Source organism: Myiozetetes cayanensis, unplaced genomic scaffold (genome assembly GCF_022539395.1).
Source record: "Myiozetetes cayanensis isolate MyiCay16 unplaced genomic scaffold, myiCay2020 scf21, whole genome shotgun sequence".
NCBI lineage: Eukaryota > Metazoa > Chordata > Aves > Passeriformes > Tyrannidae > Myiozetetes > Myiozetetes cayanensis.
Genome location: NW_026087423.1, coordinates 6281514 through 6308908, shown reverse-complemented (window position 1 = coordinate 6308908; position 27395 = coordinate 6281514). Strand labels below are relative to the sequence as shown.

Sequence of the window (27395 nt, the reverse complement as noted above, 5' to 3'; positions counted from 1 at the left end):
GCTCCCCCTCCCCACCACAAGCACCCAGGACACAGGCAGCCAGCACAGGCTTCACGGCTCATGAGTGCTCCCATGGTGCTCCCAGAGATGCCAAGGAGCTGATCCCCCAGTGTCCAGAGGGGCAGATCCAGAGTGTCCCTTGCTATCTACTTCCACCCAGCCCCATCCCTGCCTCCAGCCACGCTCCAGAGGGACTGAAGAGCCATCTCTTCTCCTGGCCAAGTAGTCTCTCCTCTGTGAACAGACAGAATAAGGCAACAAACTATTTCATTTTTACTATTTGTATTTGACCTTTTTATATTGTTTGCTTTTTCCAGCATAATCCCTTAAGAACACGACTCTGATGATTTATAACAAAAGAATATCTCTATAGTGGGTGCCTTGCAAGACCTCTCTCCTGCTGCTTTAGAGTGATTTACTTTTGGATTAGCCTCTGATAGAGAAGGGCTCGGCTGACGATTTGCCCTCGTATATCAAAAGGGAAATCCTTAAGACATCACTATAAAACAGCAGGAAAGAGCACCTGCCTGACTCATAAACTTATATGATGTGGTTTAGTCAGATAGGCCATCTGCTTCCCTTACATACCCATATGTCCTTCACTGTTCCCTGCTACCTCTCTGTTAACTTTGGTGATTTTCTCCTCCGCTTCCGCCAACCTAAAATAGAGAAATGAATCGAATTATAAACTTTCATGCACTTGGAAACACATGAAGTGGCCACTGTCTCTGCCTTCTAGTTACATAATAAATAATAATACTGAGGGTGAGCAAATACAGGTCTTCTCTTCATTAGATCCATTGCTTACATTGCCACATAATCTTAATGTGACAAATCCTGCCCTGGCTTACACCCACATGGCTCTGCCAACTCAGGTGAAGAGAGGAAGGATCCACTCCTGTAGCGTGTCCTTGCCAAACCCTGGCTGTTCCCAGCAAGAGCAGGGCACAGTCCCCAGCATGGCTGCACTCCCACGCTGGAGCCTCTGCCCACAGCTGAAGCACAGTTGTCAACCATCCCATGTTTAGGGAAAATATGCAAGAAACTGGATCCAGGAGACTACTCCCTTCCCTAGGACAGGAAGACAGCCTGCCACCTCATGATGACCTACTTAGGGACTGACTGAGCCAAACCATATATCAAATCTTCATTACCAATAACCAAACGGATTTTTGTCCCGTGAACTTGCCTGTTTCCCTTCTGAATCAATTTCTGTCTAGGTTTCTACAACAACCTATAACCATTAACTTCAAGGATATATCTGAACACCACAATATAAAAGGTACTTCAGTTTCAAAACTGCTGGCTAACTTCATTACATACCCCCAGCTCTTGCCCTAGGAGAAAGCAATTAGCTGTTTTCTAATGAACCTTTGCCTTCCACATGTGACTGTACATGGCTGGCTGGCACCCCCAGGGACCAACCCAACACTCCTTTCCCAAACAGACAGCCTGCTCTTCTAGCCTGCCTTACACAGAAGCTCTTTCATGCCACTTTCTCCTCCTCTCAGCTTCTTTAGAGGTTTATTCTGCCTTTTCGCAAGACAGGGCTTGACTAACACATCACTCACTATATCTAAAATGTGCATGCAAAGAGCACTACAGCTTCTCAACAGTGTAATTTTGTCTGGTCCTGTATCCTCTTTGGCCATGCACGGCCATCAAACACCACTGACCCTTTACACTTCTCATGAGGAGAGAACCAACAGATCCTGACCCCAGCCACCATCCCAAGGATGATGCCAATGTCCTGGCCCTGGGAAGTGGAAAGTACCCTGCATGGAGGCAATGGAGGCTGCAGGCACTCATTCTGCAAGGAGAGCATGTCTGCATCCCCCAGCCTGGGTGGAAGAGGGGGGCTCACACCAACTGTTCCCAGGGGCATGGGGAAATCGGCCCCCCTGTAGCTCAGGGGGATGAAAAGCCTCCCGTTATTTACGTCCCTTTTTAATGTTCGCCTTGCTTTTTCATTTCCCAAAACCGAGTCTCTGGGAGTTCATTTTCCCCTTCTGCAATAGGGTAAGGCAAGCAGAGGTTTTTCCGGCTCTCTGGAGAGCTGCCTATAGCCTACCACAGAGTGGATAAAAACCTGCATAAAAAGACCACCCAAGGGACTGGGAAAGTGGTCCCCAGAGGGAAGAAAGAGGCATTTTGTTTAGAAAGGCTGAAGTGCAGACAATTACCCGAAGCAGAAAGACAACGGCATGAAATCTCCTGCTCAGCTTTCCCCTCCGAGAGGAACGCTGGCCGGCACCGCGCTGTGCCTTGGGAGACAGAGCTGCCAGCACAGAAGTAGATACCAGGAAGCACACGTGTGTGTAGGTGCACACACGTGTACATCAGTACAGGTTCTTAAGAAAAAACAAGGAGCATCTCAGGCACAGGAAGCACTTCCCTGCCCGCACGCTTTACATCGCTTCCCCCGCCGGAGACCCGAGTTTAATGCTTATTAACGCTGTGGAGCAAACAGCTCCATTCCCACAGCTGATCTCTACAGAGATCCAGGTATTGCAACACCCAGAGGGCCCTTAACTACAACGTGTCCCCCGTCTGCTCTTACACACCCAGCAACTGGCACACCGGTGAGGGCAGCAGCCTCCCTGGGCCCTGCACACCCCCTGGCCCCGCCGCCAGCCCACGGTGAATGCCATGGGGTCCTGCCATGGGCAGTGGGAGCGGGCAAGGCAGAGCACAGCTCAGGAAGGAGCTCTCCTGCCCTTCTCACCTCTAGCCTCCAAGGACATCCTAGAATTCAAAGAAATTAAAAGTGGAAAAGGCATCACATTAACCTCCTTAATTTTTCATTTCTGACACAGACTGTTTTCTCCTCATTTCAAAGAATTTCAAGTTAATGTCTGGAGGGCAGAAAAATCCATTTCCCAATACGCCTGCTGCAGCTTTTTCACCAATCGACTGCCCTTCCTGGTACAATCACTGGGACATTGATTTTTTTTTTTTTTTTTTTGCTAGAGCATCATCCAAAAATCTATCAATGCAAACAGCATCTTTGAAAAAATACCACAAGTCCAAAGCAAGATGCTTTCTCCACCCTTTAACCCCAGCACTGCAGGAAACGTCTGCCCAGTACCAGTTCTAGTAATGCCTATCATGGCATGGCAGGGACAGAGGCAGATCCATGGAGCACATGGCAGCAGGGACAGAGCTTGGGGCTGGGTGTCCCACCCAGGAGCTGTGGGCAAGGGAGATGTGCCAGGGCCCAGCTGAGGAGCCAACAAGGTTGCTCCCTGCCTGCTGCCTGCAAGGCACAGCACCAAAGGGACGGACTCATCATCCCAGGGATATGGCCCAGTCCCAGGATGCCACCTGCAACTCTGGGCTCACCTTGAGACCTCCCTGAGAAGGGAGAGCTTTATCCTCCACCTCACTGAGGGGAAGAAGCAGCCATGGGGACAGAGAGCAGGCAGAGGAGGCTTTTCTGACGTGTGTTGCCTTTGATGGGACAAACCCGGCCACACATGGGGGTCAGATCCTGCCACACACAAGGGTCAGAGTCTGGCACACATGGGACCCAAGGTTGCATATATAATAGCCTGAGTTCTGGTGAGCCTGGCAAAACCTGCCTCCTATTACTATGCTAAATAAACACTTCACTCAACAGTCTTGGCTCTTAGTAAGCACCTGGGAGAGAGACTGCCTTGCGTTGTCCAAAAGACTCTTAATTACTGTTTAATCAAGATCTCTTCCCCCTAGAAAAAAAAGAGGCAGCTAAACATTTGCATGTATTTTCCACTGCAATCACATTACACATCTCTGTGACAAGCAAATTCTTGGCAGAGCTCAGGAAGAACTCGTTGCCTGTGCAGGAGCATCGCAGCACAGCGTGCTCAGCCAAATAGCCTTAGGTCCCCCCTTACTTAGGTAAGAAATGCAACCAGGAGGATTTCCTGGCACATGGACTAACACTATCAAATGCTTCTTTTATTTGTTGTTGACACATGTCTAACAGTTGAAGAATCACTAAATAGCCTTGTAATATCTTGATTTATGGATTATTCTTCCATACGAATAGCACATGGCAAGGACAATATGCCTCCAGTCCCATGCTGTATCTCTGCTGGTACAGGAGCACTGGATTCCTGCTATTACCACCCGCAAATCCCAGGCGGCACAGGGATGAGCTGCAGTGCAGCTCAGAGGGGATGCCCAGTCCCCTGCTGTCGGAGCAAGTGAAGACACAATTCTTTTTCATTTTTGTAAACCTTCTCCAGGAGCTGGATTTTCTCTGAGCAACTCTTGCATGCAGCTTTAGATGTGTGTCTGGCCATGTGTGGCTCTTCCCAGAAGCCAAAGGGCTGAGGAAGCCTGCCCAGCACGGTACCGGCAGAGCCGGCAGCACCACTGGCCTGACCGTCCCAGCGGGCACACAGCCTGGGCTTGGGGTGCAAGAACCTGCACAGAACATTCCCTTCTCCTTTACACTCAGCCCAGGCTCAGCTCTTCCTTAAGATACAGGGAATTTGTCTCAATTGATTTAACTGGCAGTTGCAGTGCTCTGACAAAAATGAATTTACATCTGAGCAGCAAGAGGAGGAGAAAGGCCTTTGGGACAGCATCACTATACTTCTCCACACTGAGGGCCAGCTCCCACATGGGCCGGGCAGGGCTCAGCCTGGATCACACAACCACTGTCTCCATCACAGCCAGAAACACATTGAGCAGTGCTGTCTGAAAGCTCTGGAAAGGAGCAGGAGTGTGTCCTGTGCTGCACCTGCCTTGTTCTGTTGACTAAGTGACAATTACCCAGGATTTGTTACTGGTGATAGATTATCAATGGCATATGACTTTGCATTTTAGCAGCTGCTAATCTGCCTGCTATATCCAGAATATCAGGTTAAATCACCTAATGTGATCTTTTGAGTAAGGAAAGGCAGAGTTCTGTTGACAGTGATTTAAATACAGTTGCTGGTAAAAGCATCCAAAGCAGCCCAGCTGCAATATTCCAATACAGATGTCCAGGCTCAGGGTAAATGAGATATCTGTGCAGGAGAGGGGACAAACTGGCTCCCCAGTACCTTTTACACTGTGAATTCACTTAGAAGATCCACAGGCTTTGGAAAAAGGGCAAGAGTCCCTAGGGGAGATGGGCACAGAGGTTTCTCTAGGACACATAAGCAAGACATAGGTTAAGAGGGTCTTGGAGTACACATTAAACACAGATTCATCTATTCATTCTTATGAATGACTGAATTTTTTCCATTTCTCCTTCCCATCCGTGGTACAACATCCCTGCACAGACAACAAGTGATCAGATATGTGCACATCCATGTTCACGTGACAAGGATCTGACCAGGAGCTGCGTGCCTGACCCCAACGCAGGCTTCAGCTCCGAATTAGCATTCAAACACGAACTGTGTCAGTGCTCCTATGCAAATCAAACTAGTCTAAGATTATCTCTGTTCTCAACCCGTTTACCAAATAGGTCTCGTGGTGAACATGTGCTGACTCTTGATCTAGGGAATGCATCCAAGGAAAACAGCTGCCAGAGGCTTCACTGCGAATGAACGCTGTGTGCTAAAGGAGTCCCGCGCCTGACACGGAGCTGGAAAGCTGGCTGGAGGTTGAAGTGGGGACAGACGAAAAGTTCACTCCCTCGTGTGCCATCTCTGAAGGAAGCCACACACAGACACAAAGAACAGGCAAACCCCAGCCTAGAACAGTCCTCTGTAGTGGGCACAAGCTCCTGCTGCTCTCCCTGGCAAAGCCCTCCCAACCCAACCACACGCGTGGCAGGCACTGAATCCTGCCAGGTGCCTGCACAAGCTGTGCAGAGCTGCTCCTACCCCTGTGCCTTCCCAGAGCTCCATGGGAGGGTGGGTCACCCCACCAGCAGCACTGCCACCAACCCAGGCACAACTCCAGGTCAGTACTGCTCCCTTCTGCAGGGGGAGGGACAGGTGCCTGAACCAGCACTAACAAACCTACTAATTAAAAACTTTGGAAGGGCTTAAAATTCACTTTCATGGGGAACAGGAACAATTTGAAAAAAAAGAACAAATATCTTTCTTCCACGAACAGGGAGCAGAGTCAGGATCTCAGCATGCTGCAGGCAGGAACAGTGAGTGGGGAGGGGTAATGCTCATCTCTGCCCCACTGGCTGCTCCCCATTGCTGCCCTGCAAAGCTTCATCACCATGGGCAGAAACACCAAGAGAAATGGGCCAGCTACTGCTCTCTCAGATAAACAAGATATTTCATATCTTGTGAAATTAGCATCTGACTTCACTGATTTCTCCTTCCCTTACCCTCTGAAAATCCATTTTCTCCAAGATTTTGAGAACCTAAGGCAAGGGAGATGGAAACCAGTTCAGGGTACACAAAAGAAAGGCCAGCAAATACATCTGGATAACTTTTAAAGATAATTACTCATTTTCATATCCTCCTTCCATTCCTCTGGCTGTGAGCACCAGATACCATATGAACAGCCTTCCTTGGAGCATTTTCTTGGCGCATCAGGGTACCAAGGGTCTTCAGAGGAAGCTCTGAAAACATTCAGACCTGGGCTGTGATACCCTTGCAAAAGTTAAAGTCTGATGTGGAAGACATCCGTACATTTCCCACTGAGCCCACAGGAGGATTACTCTGGGCCTGGTTAGTGAAGTCCCAGCACAATAGTGCTGTAAGGCCCTTAATCATGCTGTGCTTTAGCAGCATTCCTTGGCCCAGCAGAGCAGACCAGCAGTATGAGACATGAACACTGGCCAAGCTTTGTTTCCATGTTCCTGTCTCCTGAGCCCATGAGGAACATCTGGTTGCCTTCCTTCCACTGCAGAGGGTGGGCATGGGTGGGTCCCCACTGACAGCAGCAAGGCTACAGCGAGCAGAACACCCCGAGCAGCCTATTGATCAACACAAGATGAGGCAAGACGAAGGACGTGCTTGGAGAGGTGCCTGCAAGACTTTTGCCACGCTGGCAGCAGAAGCAAGGGACACAGAAATTAGGATCTGCATGAATGTCAGTGCTGCAAAGAAAACCGGGATAATGTAAGATGAAAGACTTGACCATGGCCTGCAGAGAAAGCGGCCACCCGTTTCCTCGTCTCCACAGACTACAACGGGATTCACAGCACCAAAGTGCACAACATTTCCTGGTCCCTGCCAGGACATGGGCATCTGCTCTGAGGGGTTTCACCACATCAGAGGCAGCACAGGAAGGCACAGGCCCACGGCTGATTTCAGTGGCAATGCAGGACCATGAACCAGCAGTCAGCAGCCCAGCACCCCACAGCTCAGCACCCCACAACCTGTGCTTGTTCTTCGAAGGGTTCAGGAAGTCTCTTCCACAGAAGTTCCACAAGAAAACTGCCTATGCAAAGCAGAGACCCAGTCCTGTTCCGGAGGGATGTTCACCACGTGGGACTCTCATCACCCAAGGCAGGTGAGGACACTGCTCTTTCGCCTAGGAACACAGGGAGCAGCCAGGGCACTCACTCCCTGGTTCACAGGGGTTCCAGTTCCAGATGTGTTCAAGAAACGACTGGACACGGCGCTCAGTGCTCTGGTCTAGTTGACAAGGTGGTGTTTGGTCAAAGGTTGGACTCCATCTCAGAGGTCTTTTCCAACCTAATGGATTCTGTGTGTCCCTCCTCTTAGAGGGGTTTGGTAGGTGCTCCCTAGAATAGCAGGAGTGCACACAGAAAATAGAAAATAAAAGAATCTTGATCCTGAGTTATTCTACAACAAATTCATATGAAGTAACTCCATAGAATCAGCTTGTCTGATTTGAAAGCCAGAGCATAATTCAGAGAGAGATTAGGGAGCTATGAGATCCAAAGAGGTTTCAGACACATGCCTGCCCCACAGTTCCCTGCTGAGGAAGCCAGGCAGATTCCCATCATACTGGCTCTCTCATGCTATATCTGCAGAGGCCCACGACTGCAGAGCTGCTGGGACCAGGTCTGGGATGGCAGAGGCAGAAGCCTGTCCCTGAGGTGTGCCATGCTTGGGGCAGAGCCCTCCCCACTGGTACAGGGCAGCGATGGGGGCACTGCTTGGCGTGCCTGTCCACCCACCTGACCCAGTAGTCTGTCCCAGGTCCTTGGGGCAAGGGCCTTGCCAGCGAGTGACATGCTGGCTGCAGGCTCAGCAGCTCCATGCAGCTGAGAGCCCAGCACAGAGGGAAGCCTGGATTAGCTCCTGGCACTGTAGGAAGTGCGATAATAGCAGAAGCAGAGCAGCAGGCAGCAATTGTGGAGCCTGAGCAAAAACCCCTTGTTTTCACTGGCTAGTTCTGGTTTCATGTTTCTGATCTTTTAAACATCAGGCACTCCCCAAGCCCAGCCAACAGCTCCCTAATGCAGTGCTCTGCTCTGCCAGCAGCCTGACCTGTGCCAATAGGTTTCCTGCAAACTGCCAGCTCCAGGCTGGAGACAGAGCTCCAGCCCCACTGCATATGGTCTGGCAGCATCTCCCAGCAGCAGGAGCAGCTGGGCTCTCTCCCCCAAGAGCAGCACTATCCCACTTGCCTCCAGCCAAGGCTCACAACTCCAAGCCACTTTTCCTAGCCTGTCTGTGCAGGCAAACCCACAAGTGCTCCCAACCAAGGCAGCCGAGGCACAGGGAACACTCTGCAACAGCAAAGTGCAAGACCAGTACAAACCAGCGCCAGCCATGGGCACTGGCACGTGCTCTGCTGTCAGTCCAACCACTAGATCACACTGTTTTTTCCTGGCTGTAAGGCAGCCAACACCAGACCTGCTTGTTTTCCCTTCCAAAGGGGTGAGATGGAAGTTTATGGAAAATAAAATTGCTCTCCACAGCCTGGAAAAAGCTTCATGGTACAAGACCACAGAAGCAAGGAGAGGTCAATGCAGGCAGGTGAAGGGTTAACAGGTGGAAGCCGATGTCCCTCTACCAGGCAGCCAATATTTCTATCAATAAATTATGCATCAGCATCTAGTAATAATGACCTAGCAGCTAGAGCTATTTAAAACAAACCAATCGATGGTATTAACGTAATCCCCAGGAGAAAACAAGACACCACACACAGAGCTGGGACCAGAGCAGATCAGGCCAAGGAGAAAGGGACCTTTGGCTGCGGGAGCAGTCAGCCACAGGGGACAAGAGAGGTCCCCGAGCTGAAAGGCCAGACAGGGACTCCAGCTGGGCCAAGAGCAGAGAATAGAAACCATCTCCCTGGCCCTGCACTGCAGCCAGCGCAGCTTTGGGAAGGGCTGGCACCAAGACCACCTGCCTGGCTCACATGCATGTCAGTGGCCGCAGCCCAGCCTGATCTCCCAGGCCAGACCCTGCCCAGGCATGGCAGCAAATGGCTGCTGCCCAAGGGTCTGGGCCACGCCACACTGCTCTCGCTGCAGGGCAGAGGCCACAATGGAGGGGAGCAGGAACACGGAACGCATTGCACCCCAGGAGCCCCCACCCTGTGCTCACTGTAGCCAGACCCCAGAGGCACAGTCCTGGTGCACGAACACAGGGCTCACCAGCCCACACATATAACACACTTCATGTGCATTCTCCATATTAATAAATGGGGAAAGAAGGAACCATCAATCTATGAACTGCCAATTCGCACAGGACTAGCTCTTTTACTGGCTACGCACTAGCACCTTTTACAGCCCATTAATTACTTTCTCTAATAAAGTTTGACAAAATGATAACTTGCCCATGAAAAGTGTTGTAATAAATACATTTTCTCCAACTTTGGACCATTCTTGCATGTCTGGCTCATAAACCCCTCCCACGGTTCAGTAACTTAGAGCCTACCTGTACTTTTCGGGCAAGGAGGGGGCCCCGGTGTGGTGGTTGCTGCACAGCAGCAGAATGGTGGCACCAGCTGCCATGGCCAGCAAGCAGGTCCTCTGCAAAGCAGGTGGGAGCCACCCCACTCCAGCACACACAGCTTAGGCTGAGCAGGAGAGATCACGGCTCACACTGCACTCTGGAGTCCCTGCTTGCCTGGCAAGTCCTGGGAACCCCACAAAGCCCATGCTCAGGTTACCCCCCCTCATTTCCCACGCCTCAGGTCACACATGGATCTCTCAGCTCAAACCCCCAAGAGTGCCCATGGCAGGGTTAGCCAGCTGCATCCAGCTCTGGGTTGAGGAGGACCAGTGTCTCCAGCAGTCTGAGTGCCATCACAACCTGCAAGAAGCCAGATACCCATCTCCAATGTGCACAGCCTGCTCTGCTTCTACACTCCCTCTCATTTCACTTCCCAGACCAGGCACCAAGACACGTCATTTTTCCCAGCCTGATGCTGACAGCTTTGGGTGCTCGCTGCTCCCTCTGCTTCTTTATCTACATAAGGCCACAGCTGAGCTTGTTGGAGCTGATCTTTCCTCATACAGAAATGGGAAGCAATCAGTATGTTTTAGCCTCAATTCCAAGACTTTTTTATTACACGGCACAGGAGTACTAAGAGACCTGGCTCCCCTCTTGACACAGAAATTCAGCTCTTTCATCTTTCCCGGTCAGCCCTGTAAATGTGAGCGTTGGAGACCATCTCCAGAGCTAATAGTCAGCACAGCCGGGCATCACTGCAGGCAAAGAACGAGGCACACCCGCCCTCAGTCCCCTCTGCCAGCCTCCCTCCCTCTCCTGAGGCCAGTCAGCCGCTCTCTCCAGCCCAGCCACAAGCTCAGGCAGAGCCTGCAGAGCCACCACCATCACGTCTGCAGAGGAGCAGGGCGAGTGCAGCAACTTCGGCCGAAGGCCTGAGCGGGCTGTCACGCCGCTGGGCTGTCACGCCCTGGCATGTGCCCACGCTGCCAGCCGGCCACACGTTCCCTGTGCGGGCTGTGCTGCACCCCCAGCAGCCAAAGGCTCCTTCCCTGTTTAATTAGTTGAGTGACTCTGCTCTGCCCAATAAAATCATCACCCCCCTCAGCAGTGCCATGGCGTGGAAATTTATGATCATAATTTAGAGGCTGAATTACCACTGTCAGTACCTGTGCCATATGAATTACTCAGTCATATTAAATTCAACTGTTGATTTTGCAGGGTTATATGAAGCGGGAACACTTAGAGCCAATGAAATAATGGAGGAGAAAGAATTATGGCCAGAGAACTTACATTAGCTGTTCAAAGCACCCTGTGTGGAGCCCACCTGCCTGTCCCTGGCCAAGGGCTCTGCCTGCAGCACTGTGGATGGCAGAGGTGCCGTGCCAGCGGTGCTGGGCTCCCCAGGATCTTCTCAGCAGTGCTGAGACTCCAGTTCATCCTCTCCCCACTCCCCATAGCCAGGGTCCTGGCCATGCAGAGCTCTACTGTCAGAGGATCTGAAGCAGAATCTGTCCTTAGCCAAGAGTTAAGGAATTCCATCAGAGGTCTGCACTGGCATGAAGGAGGCTTTCCATTTCTGAAACCAGCATTTTAGAAATGGAAGGGCATGCTGTGGTAATCTTTTCATGTCCATATAGACACAGAATTTGCTGGTCTGTAGAGTCAGCAGATCAGGGACACTCAGCACAGCACCTGGGGCCTCACATCCCAAGGGGATGATCTGAACCCAGCACTAACCTGACTTTGACATGGAGATACTTGTGAAGAGTCACTCAGACACTTGTCTACCCTCCAAAATCAGAGCAATCAGAACTTGAATTCCTGCCAGCATAGACACACTTAGTCCAAGACTTCACATCCCAGCAGCCCACTCTGACATTACAGCTTGACTTGCATAGAGAAGACAAAACTTGGAGCCCCGCAGTGCCTCAAAGTGGAAACAAAAAGCTCTTTGACTGGAAAGCCTAAGTCTCAAGCAAGCTGATTTTGGAATGATGACTTTAACAGCTTATGTGCAGGCAGGATTTCCAATGCACAAAGAGGAGACTGCGTTTGTATATGGAGCAAGTATTAATAAACTGCTGCAGAAAAAAAGGTCCGTCGACAAAAAAGGTAGCCTGGGATGCTTCATTACAATCCGGAGGTTCTTGATATTGGCAAAATAATTTCCTCAAAGAAAGCTACAAACCCTCATTTTATACAGATTTCATGTCCATTTCAGACCTCTCTCATGGAAAAAAGTGCATATAAAAATTCACATGCACGGTTTCAATCAAGTGCATTTATCTATATAGATTGCCCTTTTTTTGCCAAGATAATGTCAGAAACTCTACACAAATCATCACAATTTACACTCTCCTCCTCTTTAGTATAAGGCAGACTCTGCCAAATCAAGGGCTAATATATCACATTATTTCTAGTAATCCAAGGGCTGCCTCCTGCCACCTGCTTTATGAAATACCTATGTCTTTGATTCATTGATCCCTGCCTCACCTTGTGGGTAGAAAAGCTTTTCTCCCTCCTTGTAGAACTTTGTTTAACATGTTGTGTACTGCGCTGCTTGGCTGACACCAGCTTCTGCCCAAGCCAGGATTAATCCTCCCCTGCTAGCATGGGACCACATGGATTCTGGAAATCCTGCCAAGGATTTATTTTTTAGAAAAGAATAGAGGGTTTTTCCCCTTCCAGGGAAGACACATTTTCCACAACCAGTGCAGTCTGTTGTACATCTGAGGAAACGCAGAGGTAAGCAAAGCTGGAGGGTGACCCAGCACCTCTCTTTTTGCCTAGTAAGAACATATGGACCTCAGGACAGAGATCCCCTCTGTTCTGACCATGCTACACTCAGTGAGACAACAGCAGCTGCCACCAGAAACTCAGTTTTTTTTAATAAACATCCTTCTCTTTAAACACAGGCTGCCATTGGGGTTGCCTCCATGAACCCAAAGAAAAACACCAAGTAAAAGCAAATTCCAGAGAGCCAAGAACCAAATTCAGCCAACCTGAGCACCTAAGCCCCTTTGCAAAGAGACCCCTGTGCCGGGCAGGGCACAGGCAACAGTGAGGGCATGCTGAGCAGATCACTGCTGGACATTCCATCTCTCTGCACCCACCAACCACATCTCCTGGGGAGAGCACGGAGAGCAAAGGATACCTCAGTCACTTGGCAAGAGATCCCCAAGGCGTCGCACAGCCACGGGATGGGTGGTTGTACCCAAAGGCATTTGGGAACAGGATTTCACAGGTTCTGTGGTGCTCATGCTGCTGTGAGGCTGGGCCTCCTGCAAGAAGCTGCCACGGATTCACAATGGAGGCAACTTAGTATTCCAGCTGTGCATCCCAGCATCACACAGCAGATCCAATATGCATTAGTAAATACGGCTTCTGCTGCAGGAGTCCAGAGAGAAGTTATCAAGAGGAAAAGCAAATGTGTACAGCAAACAGTAAGTGCAGTGGAGAACACAGTTGCAATATAAAGCATGTCCTTCCCTTCCGATGCCAGCTCTGAAATGACTAATTCCATGCAAGGATGCCAGTCACCAATAGACCTCAGATGCCCTTCTTCCACAACTCTGAAAACTGAAATAAAAGTATGAGGCTGTCTTTCTTGCAAAGCTGGTGCCTGCAGACCCAGATGCTCCTGTGTACCCCCTCCGTGCATAAACAGGCCTGTCACTGCTCTTCACATGAACTCAGCAGCCCCTCTTCCTCCATAGATCAGGCTTCAACCTGGAATAGTCTCACAGGCAGAGAACAGCTAGCATACTCAGTAAAGACATTTCTCCAGGAAACAAGGTTAAAAACCCTCATCAGTTTCCAGCCCCCTTCCAAAGACCCCCAGCAGGACCCTCCTGGCTGTTAAAGACTTCAAGGGAAGGAGTCCAGCCATGCAGAACCAACTTTCCCAGCTCCTGCTCTTTTACAGATGTCTCAAGTCCTTTCAGCTAAAAATTTTTAAGTGCAAGGTCCTCTCTGGTCTTCCTAAAAGGACTATAGCCCCATGCCTAACAGCTTGCTGGCAAGCTTCTTCCTTGTGCTTTTTGATCCAAGTGCACTCTCCCAGCCATGGCCATGCAGCTCCCCAGGGAGCAAGGGTGGCATGCTGAGCCCAATGGGAAGGCACTCTGGGGCTGGAAGAGCACAGGCAGGATGCATTTTGTCCACTTACAGCCTTATCAAGGCCATAATTTCAGAGGTTTTCTGCAGATGAGAAAAAAGGGGTTTAGTTTTTTTTACAGGAAGCAAGTCCAGAGCTAAAATCTTTCCCTGCATCTCATGTCCAGTAGCAAGGTCTCCTCTGTTCATTATAATCTTCAGTGTAACTTCTGCTCTGCAGCTCCTTTAATCACGTCAGATATGGGAACAGAAAAATGTCATTGTTCCTTGGCCATGAACAATGCCATCCGTGGAGCCATGAGAAAGTGCAAGATGGATATAAAAAAGGCGGGCTCTTGTCTCCCCATAATCTCTTCTACAAACTGACAAAAGAGGGTTTTGTATAGAGAAAATTGCCACATACAGAAACAAAACAAAAATAGAGCATGCGAGCTGGGACCACTTTTATCTGGAGAGGCACCACAGGGAGATATGCCAAATGTGATTCATTTTAACAAGTTTAGCCCTTGAGAGACAAGAGCAGAGCCCCCCATTAAGAATGAGGAGGTTAGCCAGGAGGGTCAGGGGGGAACAAGGCCTGGCACAGCCAGGGAGGGTAAGTGACCCTGAAGACTGCTGCTTCCCTTATTACAGTGGTAAGGGGCTCCGGCTCGGGACAAATGCCTGGAAAAAAACAGCCTGGTCTGGGGGTGGGGATGGGGGTGTTCAGGGTATTTTACCACTGTTAGTTTTGTTAGGTTAGCCTGAACATTGGCTCAATTACAGTGGAGTAATTGAAGTCTATAAACAGATACAGACGTTCTTGCTCTCCGATCCATAACAGGCAGCTAGCGATGGTTAACTGCATGACCCTTTGGGGAGACTCTTCCCCTACACAGGCACCTGAGCAAACACCCCAGAGCTGCTGAGCAGCTGCATACAAAGCACCAAGAGGCTTTGGTAAAATATCATACACACACCCACGTGTGCTTGGGACTGGCCTTCCTGCTCCCCAGCCTCTGCAGGTACAGAAAGACCCAGATCAATACAACTGCGAGGCCCTATGAACGAAATCAATGCAGCTCAACAAGCATCTAAGTCCTGGTGTCATCACATTATTTATTCCCCAAAGTCCCCATCCCACATCAGTCAGAGGAAGCGCTTGAGCACATTCCCTCCCTCTGCTCTGCAGCACACAATTAAATCTCAGGCTCAGGTTCTGCTTCCCAGTGTTCGACGGGATTACAAGCCGTTGGCACCACACACCCTGCTAACCACCACCAGTTCAGAGCGAGCGAGGTCACAGGGGACGGTGGCAGCAGAGTTCTCACCAAAGAAGAAGCCAGCACCCTTCTGCGAGCAGCTCTGCGCCCACACTCCTCACAGGTTCTCCTCTTCCAGCTCTTCACTGCCTCCCTGGGACTTCGCTCTGTTCACTGCCTCCTTTCAAGCCATTGTTAGTTTATTAAGTGCTTTAGGAGATGCAATTTGTGCCCCAGGAGAACAAGCTGCAGAGAAAGAGCTCCGCAGTCCCGGTGGCCTGGCAGCACCAGCCAAATGTCACATCCAGGCCCAGCAGGCAGCAGTATGGAAGCAACCAGTGTCGTCCCCCACCGTGCCTCCAAAGAATGCTTGAGATGGGCACAGCCCCACCACGGCGCTGCCCACCCTCTGCAGAGGGGCCACAGTCCAGCTGCAGCACCAATAAAACTGTGGGCACAACAGAGACAGCCACGGGGCTGGGCATGGGGCTCTGCCAGAGCAGGCAGGACGGATGGGGAGGTCCGGCATGGCCAGCCCCGGTGCCACCAGCCCGCTGGCAGTAGAGTGGGGCTTGGGCAGGTACGAAGCAGCAGCACCTTCTCTCCTGGCCATCAGCCCCCCACAAGGAAAGGCCTCCCACAGAGCCAACCAGCTCTGCCCTTCCCTCCTCACTACAGATGCACAGCACACCCCAGGGAAGGGCTGACCAGGCTGTCACAGGACTGGGCACACACCGGCTGCCCTGGACACCAGCCCTGGTCTGAGCACAGTGGCCAGGCAGCCCCTGGTGGGCTGTGGAGGCCAAGGAGACCCTCCAGAGCACCAGCTCCATGGCAGAGTCGGTGAGCTCAAACATTCCCAGCCTGGAAACACAGCAGGAGAAACACCCACAGGGTCTTCCCTTGCTCTGCTTTCACACATATAAAAATGCAGATTAAGTGACTTGTCATACAATGGGGACACCTGACCACAGACACTTTCCAGATCCCATGATACTGGGCAGCTGGCTCTCCTCAGCTGTGGGATGCACAGTGCTCTGTGCAGGCTGTCTCCTAAAGGCCCTTCCAGCAGCCCAGGGCTCACCCATAGCTGCCTGAAGCGAGCATCAGGCTGGGGCAGTGCAGGAGAGCTGTGCACGCACTGCCATCCCCAGACCCCCCTCAGCCAGTGGCTCTGCTCTCCACTGCAGCCCAGCACCATCTCAACAGGGAAAGCAACTGCCCCCCCAGAACATCATTACAGCCCTCTGCTTCACCCCATTGCCAGCTGGGACCTTCCTCACTCACCTTCCTGGAAGATCTCAGGCCTGGAAATGCAACTTAGTTGTGAAGGATCATCATCACGTCAATAAATTGCCTACAACTTGCACAACATAAAGACCCACACATTCTACTTTCTGCCATGCAGGTTTTTAACCTAAAGGCTCTGAAGGTGACTCGTGTTTCATAGCCCTCATAACAGCAGCAGCTCACACACACTTCACAGGTGTTTGCTTTTTTCAGATTAATTCATATTCCCACCCATGGACAAATGACAGGTGTCTCGTTTGCTGACTCCACCTGATCATGTCAGCCAAATCCCCAGCCAAAAGCCAAGTCACAAATTAGGTCATTTAGGATTCCTAACCAACACTGTTAGCTAAATCCTTAACACTGTTAATTATGTTTCTTATCACCAATTTACAAAGCGACTCTATTGATCTTGCCCCTACTCTGCAAACTACGAAGAAATGACCAGAATTAAAAACCCAACATCCAAGTGGGAGCTTCCCCCCAGCAGAGAGGAGGGTTGGCTGGGTCCCTGCACACAAAGAACCAGAGGGTCTGTCTTCAGGTACCAGCCCTGGGAACCACAGTACAGAGCCAAGGAAGAGGCCAGGAAACCAAGTTGGGGCCAGCCGAGGAATTAACTTCAAATAAAAGGACAAATTAGAAAAAACACAATGAATACACCCACTCCATCAAGGCACCAGCCACAATCTCCCAGCCACACCACAGGCCCGACTCACCTCAGCACTGCGTTCCCCTGACATTAAGTCTGCCTGGAAGAAGGTCTGCATGTTGCCATTTTTTATTTGGGCAATGAAGCAGTGGTCTAAGGAGCAATATATTTTTTTAGCTGTGGTTATAGCTTGGAATGAATGATCTTCCTACAAGCACAAAGCTAATCTGAGATAGCAGCAGCATTTTCCATTATCTCATTGAGAAAAATACCACTGAAAACATGGCTTTAAATACACAGTGCAGGCAAGTAGCCTGGGAATACCAGGCTACTTATATAGTTGTTCAGAAAAGTGTAAAAGTTTCATTTGAAACTGGGAAGTTTCCTCATTCCTCAATTGGGCAAATCCCCACTGCAATCTCTCTGTGACCCCTGGGGCAGGCAATGGGCCACATGGCCAAGGTTGGCACTGCCCTTGCTCCACTCCATGCCAGTTGCAGCTCCATGTGGCACCAGGAATGCAGATCTGGCTCTCACCTGTGCCTCTCAGGAGCTGAAGTCATCCCTAAAACCTGACACTCATTTTCATGTCATTTGCTCTGGCAGAAGAGGTGTTCTTTGTGATGCGCTCCATCACAGCCTTGCACGTATCGATCTCGTTACAGCCAAAAAGCTCGATTAGACCTTCAACAACAAGGGGAAATGAATGGTGATTCTGCCCACCAGCAGATCACAAATCCTCTTACTCTGAGGATACAGTTCATATTACACCCAAGCAGGAAATCTATCAAGTCACTTTAATTAATGCCCCTCCTCTAAAACGCTTGAGTGCAGACTGTAGAGGGGATGCCTTCCTGCGAGGAAGTTCTGTGTGCTCACATGCCAGGGGAGAGCATGTCCCCCTGAAGAACACCTATGGAGGATCCCTTCTCCCTTTATTAGACTGCACAGAAATTTGACTCCACTATTTCCACTATTATTTTTTTTTTTAATATTTCCTCATCTCCTTACAGCTGCAAGTAACCAAAACTGCAAACCTCTAGAGGCCACTCACACGGGCTTGGGGAAGACGAGCCCAACCAGAACAGGGGCAAGGCAAACAGGACTGACAAAGCACTGCAGAGACAACCCCATGAGAGCTGCTAGTTTTGCCCAGGCTCAGAAATAAGTGTGTTTGGATGCTTCACTGACAGTACAGAGAAAGAAAACCACTGGGAAAGAGAAGCCTTATGGAAACTGAAGGGATGGGAAGCTGTCATGGGAACACAGAGGGAGGAGCAGACCAGGAATAAACCCAGGCTAGAGATCAGCAGGAAGCTTCTAGCAACCGGAACGAGAATGTTCCAGACAGAATATAATTTTTGTCCCTTCTTTCCACAGCCTGGAAGAGGAATTCAGCCCCACCACCTCCTCCTCGAAAAATCCTACCCCTTCATTAGCACATCTGTCTCATGGGTATCCACTGAACACTACTCTAAGCAGACAGACAGGGCAGGCAGAAACACCCGTGATTCCACGAAGGAGAACTTACACAGCGAATCTGTCTGTCTGGACATACAAACTGTGTTCAGCACCATAATATCCAAACAAATTCCCAAGGCTCTCAAATTAATATTGACTGATCTCAAAAGGCTGACAGATACTGTAGAGGAGGGAGCCTGGGAGATGTTTTACCAGATTTTAGAAACAAAACTTCCTTAAATATCTTGAAACATTAAGAAAATCCTCATAGCTGATAAGGTGTTTGCAAAATGAGAGACAACAGCAGCCGCTGTCCTGTTGCCCTGCACGTGCAGCCAGTTGGGTTTTCATTGCAAATCCACTCGGCATCTCATTACTGTCCATCACGGGGGCTCCGGCACCAGATTCACTTCGGCAGTGTGAGCCTTGCACCGTGCTTCCTAATGCGGCTGGATTAATGGGAACACATCTTAGGGAACATCCTCACCAACCAGAGGAAAACAGTAACATTCTCTGACAGTTCTTAGGCAGCAAAGCACAGATCCCCAAAGGGAGAGAAGTTCAAAGAATCTCAAGACCTGACGGGGCAGGGACCTAGCGAAAGGCTGTTCATGACATGACTTCCTCTGCAAAGAGCTCTCACAGCTTGAGCTGTGAGAACAGGAGCTACATTTCCACTTGCAGACGTGATTCCACATGAAAAGAAGAGGGTACAATGTCAGACTCTCACTACTGCAGAGCAAGAACAAAAGTAAGATAGAAAAAATACAAGTGTATAATACAAATACAAGAACTCAGTTACAGTACACTAGAAATGTTTAAGAAAATAAACCCATGTTAGCCGAGGGACATTTACTGTCATTAAGAAAAGCATGCAAAATACAGATGAAAGAGACAGCTTGCTGTCATTATGCTACTGCTATTGTTATGTCACAATCTACCTTTACGTTATGCTTTCTCAGAGCCATGAAAAGGACTTGGAGGGCTCAAGTCAGCTGTGTTAACCAAAGGAATCCAGTTTTTAAAGTTATTGTCTTGCTTCACTAGGCACCTTCTCATAAAACACAAAAAGAAATAATTAGCTGCTAAAACACAGAGTTTGAAGCCAGAGCTTCCAGCTCCCAGTTGGCTGCAAAGGCTCTCAGTAAATGTCTTAGATTTCGATGGCCACTGATGACAAGGTACGTCACACTCGCACCTCACTGCTTCCTCAGCGGCACAAACAGCGGGGTGAAGGGAAAGAAGATTTGCTCCACTGCTCTTTGCCTTTCCCATGACATTTGCAGGACAGTCTGGCTCTGATAGAAGACACCCGTACCCTGCTCTGGGAAACATCCAGCTTCGATCCCCCTGTTCCTAAAGGCACTGTGCAGCTCAGAGACAGTCCCTCTCTCCATACCTGTGTTGTCCTGCTTTCCAAATGGAAAGCAGCAATGCTATGCACAGACCAGCCACCTGCAAGAGCCATCACAGCCATTTCTATGTCATTCCCTTAAATCCCAGTGCAGCCTTTGCCATGTGCCTCTGACGTTCTCTCAGATAAGTTTCCTCTGCACTTTTTTGGTCCTTCTTATCACCCTGATCTACCGGGTCTGTCTTGCGGGATGTGAGCCAGACCACCTGCAGATTCCCATCCCAGGGAAGGCATGACCCTGCCCAAAGGATGCAAAGCAGAGCAGTCAGCCACACACGGTGGAAGCGCACCGAGTCTGCTCTCGGGGTGGCAGCTCTGAAGGTGCATTTCCATAGCTCGCATTTCCATAGTGTCACACTGGCAAAGAAAGGAGAGCGCTGGGGAAAGACGGGCTCGGCGAGTTTGAGAAGAAGGCTCTTCTCCACCAGCCTTTAGATACAGAGGTCGAGGGCTTGCAAGGGTCAGCAACCCCTCTTAATATTCACCAAAGCAGCAACAACAAAGGCAAGCTGGGGAAAGGGAAGCGTTCCTGTGGAGTCCCATCTTCACTCTGGATACCACTCCACAATGAAGTTATTTCAAACCGCCCATAGGTTAAGCTCCGGCTTTCATCCCAATAGCACAGTTCCTGCTGAGCTCTGCCTGCAAAGGCACATCAAGCAGAGACACTCTGATGACATCTAACCTCACCCAGCTCACTGCAGCCAGCACCTTTCTCAGCCAGGCTGGAAATTCAGATAACAGAGAGAGTGTGTCAAATGCCTAACATTTAATGAGACCAGAAGGAGGTCATAGCTCTGTCTGAGCAGCACTGTAAAAGCTCTCATCTGATACAAATGCTATCTTAGACATCAGCAGTGCTTGGTAAATAAAGAGACAAGTTCCACCTTCCAAAGCAAATTACATGAATGACGCTTGGCTTTGATGATGATTCCTAGGAGTGAACTCTCTCACATTTCCCCTTTGTACACCTGGGCATTAGCCACAAAGTCAAGGACACTTACTGCTTTCTCATTCAAACAATCTGGATCATGTCTCCCTGAAATCATCACCATGCTGTGACAGCAGCAGGGAATCCTGTCCCTCTGCATGGAGCAGCCCCGAGCACTCCTGTGAGCCCAGGAACAGCAAGCCTGGCCTCAGCCACTGCTGGGTGAGGAGTGGCAAACTCAGCGTCTGACTAGCCCAGCAAGATGATTGAATTCTCCCTTTCAAGCTTGTTGCTTTCATGATGTCCAAAGCTCTTCCAGGTCTTGACACCACGTAACACCCACACATTAAACCCCGTGTGTCAACAAACCTATAAATGAATAGCACCAAGAGTATTCCCTTCCCAATCCATGTTTCTCTAGAACTAAAGACGTGGCTGTCACTACAACAGGTCACCTACCAGTTTCCTTCCCTTCTGTTCCCATCATGCTCTGAGCACTGGAGAGAGAGACGTGGCCAGCCCTCCACAGCCCCAACCCATGACACCCCAACAGTGAGCAGGAGTGGGGCAGCTCTCCTCTGCCCTGTGTCAACCTCCTGGGCACTGCGTCAGCAGCAAGGTCTGGTCAGCAGCAAGCCCGTCCTATGCCACTTGTGCCTGGCTGTGCAGGCAGAGCCACGAGAGCACATGAGGAGTTAAGCTTTTTCTTACAAAATGTGTAAAGATGTGGTCTGCACACTTGGTGAGCTGCAGTGGTTGTGGGCCAAAACATTTTGCTGCATATTTCTGAAATTATTTGTCAGAAAAGAACGTCAGTGACATAGAAAATGAGTTGCAGATGTAACCTTTTCAAGCATCAATAATAACTTAAGACATCTGAAACTAGATCTTAACTCACAAGCAACTCCATCACACGGTCAGATTCTGAGGCAAGGGCTTGCAGAGCACAGTCAGGACTATAACACATCCCAGCAATGGTGCCCCCTCCAGCTCTCCCTTAGAAAAGAACAATTCAATTCTTGCATTTGCCAAAGCTGCTTCCTTTTCTGGGACTTTTTTTCCTGATTCCCAGGCTGCTCCTGGATGGAAAAGGAGGCTTCCAGACCAGGTCCAATAGCCAAGTCCCAAAGTGAGCTGACACTAGGACGGTCAGAGTGATTTCTCCAAGGTCCAGCACAAAGGCAAAGGCACTAGGCAAGAAAGATTCATGTTTTAACACTTCCTCATTCACACGCACGCACAGCCCCCACTCCTTGAGCCACGCCAGTGGGGCTCCTCTGGCACAGGCAGGATGAGGGCCCCACAGGAGCGCAGGGACGTGCATGCTGCAGCAGCACTGCAGACGGCACAGATGTCTGTGTGTCGGTGTGTGCCACAGCCTCCGTAGCGCCAAGGACCCGCTGGCTCAGGGTCCAGTGGAACCATAACTGCTACAGGTCTCCTAGCTTGGCCTGAGAGCCAGCACTGCCACCACCCCGGTATTTCTGTAATGAATATCACCGCTGTTGTCTCAGGGGCACATGCTTAAGGAATTTAACTACTTTAATACAATGGGCTCAAATTGCCAAAGAATGTTTGTGCATCAGTGTGAAATCAGAAATTTGGGGAGGGGGTGCTTTATCTGTCAAAGGCCAACCTCAGGGGGCTGCCAGAGCAGACAGTGGGAAGCTGGATTGCATTTGACACGCATCAGCCCATCAAACACAAACAGCCTTCAAAGTGCTGGGAGGCCGAGCCAGCCCCATCACCGGCCATACCGGCCCCACTGGGCTCCAGCCCGGGTCGCGCCCCATGGGCTGCGCGGGACCCACCTGGGCCTCACGGCCTGATCTTGCTCCATAAATCACAAGAAAAGGGATACTTCTTAACAGCTCAAATTAAGATAAAATGCCTTCGATGTCAGGCCAGCAGTTGCCTGTGCCATCCCCCCGGCCACGTGTTACCACTGAGCAGCCCCATGATGTGCCAGCCACGCCAGTGGCAGGTCTGCTGCAGCCACAGTGGATGACAGTCCTCGAGGGAGGCCAACCAGAAAGAGAAATCCTGCCAGGATGAACAGACCTCAGCCAAGCGTGGCCACCACCCACACAACCCCACTCCTGCAGCTCAGCAGGGCCGGGAGTCCTGAGCCTGGCTGGGTTCTCCCCATGCCCCATGGCCATCCCTCTGAGTCTTGCTGGAGGGTTTCCAGTGCCTGGAAAGAGCTGAACTTAAATTATTCCAGGGGAAAAGAAACACAAAACCTTGTATTCAGATTAATCCTCAGACCTCCAACCCAAACAGACCCTTTCTGCAGCCCCCTGCTGCCAAGCCCAGCCCCGGCACCTGGGCCCCGGGTCTCCAGCACAGGCTGCCTGCGGGGCTCTTCCAAGGGGCTCTGCAGCCCTCTGCGAGCATGAGCACAGCCAGGGGAATAAATAACAGCCCAACATAAAAACCAGGCTTTTCTTACAAAGCAAAGTCTCAAAATAGTAAATGAAGGGAAAGGAAGGGGGGGAACATGCCTGAGCAACCCCTCCTCACCACTTCCAGTGTGCAGAGCGTCACTCAGCCAAGCAGGGTGCACAGCAAATAATACCCACTCTGCTATCCCCCCTGCCCCAGCACCAAGACCCCACACACCAGGGAATGCAGGGGAACAGATGGATTTTCCATGGGAAGGAGCAGTCGCTGCTCCTTCCAGTCAAACATGTCAGCCCAGCAGAGCCATGTGTTCAAACTATTAAACTGCTGCCTTTGCTGGGCCAGCAGTGCCGAGAGAGGGCTTTGGGGAGGATATTCGGAGGGAAGTGCCCCTCAGCCTGGCACAAGGCAAACAGACCACAGGGACTCATGGCCAGAGTCTGAACCCATTGTTTCTGTGTACCCAACCAACCAGGTTTTTCCTCTCCAGGTGCTTCTTAACAATGAGACGGAGCAACGGTAAAATATGAAATTGCATCGATGCAGCATTAATCTTTCAAACAAGAGGCTGCCTTCACCAGGGCTCCTAAGCAAGAGCCTTGATAAGGAGTATCAAGCTTACAAGGTAAACACATTTCGGAGGTTGTTCACACATGGCACAAGCCACAAGACCAAATCCCACCCCCAGCATCACACCAGACACAGGGAGATCTCAGAGCTGAGGGTGTGGGACGTTAATTAGGGAAACTGGCAATGCCTAATCTCACTGCATTAAGAATAAGGAACCATGAGGGTCCATTTTAATCCAAATACAATATTTTTTTCTCTATCTTTATTAACCTTGAAAATGTAAATAATTTAAAACAGACTGCAAAGCAGTCCCTGCCACATTTGCTCACAGTGCTGCTGGGAGAGAAGGCCATGGCAGACACGACACAGTTGTTTGTTTATAAGGGATTGCAGGGGATGAGATGCAATGCTGATGGGGCCAGGAGCAGTCAGGGCTGGAACACTTCTGTTCCCCTAAAAGAGAGGAATTATTTTCCATGGAAATTAAAAAAAAGCTTCTGTTAGCAACAATGGGAAATAATTTTAAATCATATCCCACAGGTAAATGAAACTGCACACCAAAAATGCAGCAGTGGAAGAAAGCTGGGCCTGCAGAGTCCCAAGTGGGAGTTGTTAGGGCTGAAGTGCCCGCAGCCCCCAGCCCCAGCACTGCAGCCCTCATGCAGCAGAGCTCTCCAGTGGGATGTGCATGTACACAGGAGGGGTGAGCCACAGCACTGCTGATTCTGGGTGCAGCTGTGCAGGGTCCTGTGCAGAGCACCGGGGTTTATTCCCAAAGCACAGGATTCACTTGACCTGGTCATGAGCTGCTCTGCAAAAGGTCTGGAGTCCACCATCAGCTGTTACCTCCTGGGGAGGTGGGCAGCATGGGAAAGGCACAGCAGCATCATTGGCAGGCAGCAGGAGCCTGAGACAGCATCAGGATTTTTCTGGGTTTCATCCCAAAATACATTTCTTTGGACTGAGTGATATCCTGAGTTGCTTGGCTGACCAAGACTTGGGAGCACAAGCCACGGAATTCAGATAATTTAAAAATGTAGGTATTCTAATGAACAACCCAGGAGACCTCTCCAGTATGGGAGGGAAGCATTTTGGGGATAGGTTTCCACAGAAGCAAAATATTTCCCTAGTAGGCTTTTCACCAGAGGAACAAATAAGGTTTCTGAGGCTAAAACATTGGACAAGGTGCTCCTTGCACTGTGGACATGGTGCAGGTGTCCCTCCCACGCCGCTCTCCAGCCCAGCACCCCAGAGCAGGCGCAGGGCAGCCCTGGCCGGCAGTGCCGGGCTGTGCCAAGCACAGGTTATTGCAGGGGTCCCACACATGTTCGTGCAAGCATTCCCACATACCACAGAAGAACCACACGGAGCATGTCCAGCTTTGTTGTTTCAGCCATACTGTTGAGGCGCCTGTTTACTTGGGAATCATATGTTTTCTGCCCTGGTCCTCACTGTATTCAGAACAGTTACTTAGCTTCAATAAGCCCCTTGTTAAAGCCTTTTCCCTTCTGTAATCTCATCAAACTAACCAAAAGGAGTTTGTTCTGAAATAGAGTCCCATTTTGTAACCTGGCTTCCTGGAGGAGTGCTCCCCATGCGCACCCGGCCCCTCCGCCACAAAAGGGCTCTGCTTGTCCTAGCGCTGACAAAACACTCCCGTCTGTTTGGGTTAGTCAGCAGGGGGTTAATGAAAAGCCCGGCCCTGGGGACTCCCACCTTATCTGCAATCATGAATTTATTGAAGAATGTGTTAATGTGCTGGATTTTATTCATCAGGGGTCAGGGCTTTTCAAATTCTTCCTCCCAGCTCCCCCTCTTTCCATCCCTCCCCAGCAAGCTCACAATGCTGTTTAAACAAAGGACTCCCAACACAAAGAGCAAATTTACACAGTAAAGTTTTCTTGCAAGCCCAGAGCAGAGTCTGGAAGAATTCCAGCTTTATAAAGAGAAAAGGGGGTGGGGGGAAGAAAGGGGGAAGGGAGAGATGGGCATTTTGCAGAGGATAAAAGGAAATTCAGAAAAGTTCCCACCTCCTGAAGCTCAGTGCTGAATATTCTCCATCAGTTAACCCCGAAGCAGGAGGATGTTTCAGCAGGACATGAGCCCTCATAGCACCAAACTTCTCAGCCTCCTTCAACATTGAGACTGAAATGAATGTTTCAACATCACATTTACAGTGATACTTCAGCAGCTCTTTTGTCTGTGGATTGCTAACAGGAGCCCCTAAGAGGATACAGCAACCATTCACGAGGGCTCCTCCTCTGTTACTTGTTTTACAGGTGTGACCCAAGAAAGATCTAAAAGGAAATAATGAGGCTCAGACATGGCTCATGGTGTCACGTGTCCAAGGCCAAGTGAGAATGCAAAGGAGCCAGGGATCCCACCTCCAGCATCCCACCCATAGGCCACGTGCTCTCCCGGGACCAGGGGCCACCTGGATCCTTCCAGGGGGTCCCTGGCACCACCTGACTGGGCTTGGCAGGTACACAATCCCACTGCTGCCTGCCAGTGCTGGAAGTAGGCAGCCTGGAATCCCCTTCCATCACGTTGAACATTATCCCCACTCCACAGCTGGGATAAAGGGATGTTTGGTTGGTTGTTTTTATTCCTTTTCACTAAAAGGTTAAGGCCCCTCCCTACTCTGTCCATTTTGGTTGTGTTGGTCAGAACTCTGGGCGATAGAGAACAGGGCACAATCCTGCACTAAAGAACCAAGGATAACCTAAATGGTTTTCTTCAGGTCTCGTCACCTCCACTTCCGGCACTGTCATTACTGAGCTCTGGCAGCATCTCTGAAAGAATAGCTCAGAACAGACATCACCTCCATCTGCACCTCTGCCCTGCAGGCAGACCCTCACAAAGCTCACCTGAGCAACGAGTTTTCAGATATTTTACAAGCAAAATATATGTGATGTTATTGGCCATGATGCTAAAACTGCTGGGAAGGCTACAAACTGGTCCCTGGGCAGGAGAGAAACCACTTCAGACATGTGGCCTAGGGACTTTTGGAAATAATTAGTATTAAACCCCATCATAATTCCAGTTTCTAACAATGTTCTCAGCCAAAAGGATGTAATCGACCCAAACTTTCATTCCTGTGTTTATTTATCTTGGTTTTTAGAGAAAGCGACGCCTTCTGCCGCACCAGCAGCAGTCTGCAAGAGGCTCGACCAAGCAGCCTGGGAAAAGGGGGTTTAAACAACTCTGGAGTCACACAAAGGAGCCCACAAACAGCACCACAACACAGAGTTCTGGCAGGAATCTTGGCTGGCCTTGCCAGGGCAGGGCTGCCCGACTGCTGCACCGCTTTGCGGCAGCCGCGGAGGGGCCGAGCAGATCTCGGCACACGGGATCCAGCTGCGCTGCCGATGGATCCCTGACTGCTGAACATACAATACATATTAATAGCGTCTCCTTTGTGACAGGAATGCCAAAGCCTAGTGCAGAAAACAACTCAAAGGGTATAATTAAATCAGTTAAATGGCTTGGGGAAAGAGATATGGCTACAGCCAGATTTCAACTCAGCACAGTCACAGGCACAGGGAACAACGATTAGGAG

The 27395-nt window shown here is 50.2% G+C and overlaps 1 protein-coding gene across 2 annotated transcripts in view; it reads right to left on the bottom strand.

Annotated features, from left to right (window-relative positions):
- MN1 (MN1 proto-oncogene, transcriptional regulator) overlaps positions 1 to 27395 on the bottom strand; it is an 85721-nt gene that overhangs the window by 22695 nt on the left and 35631 nt on the right. The gene's annotated exons all lie outside the window — the stretch shown is intronic.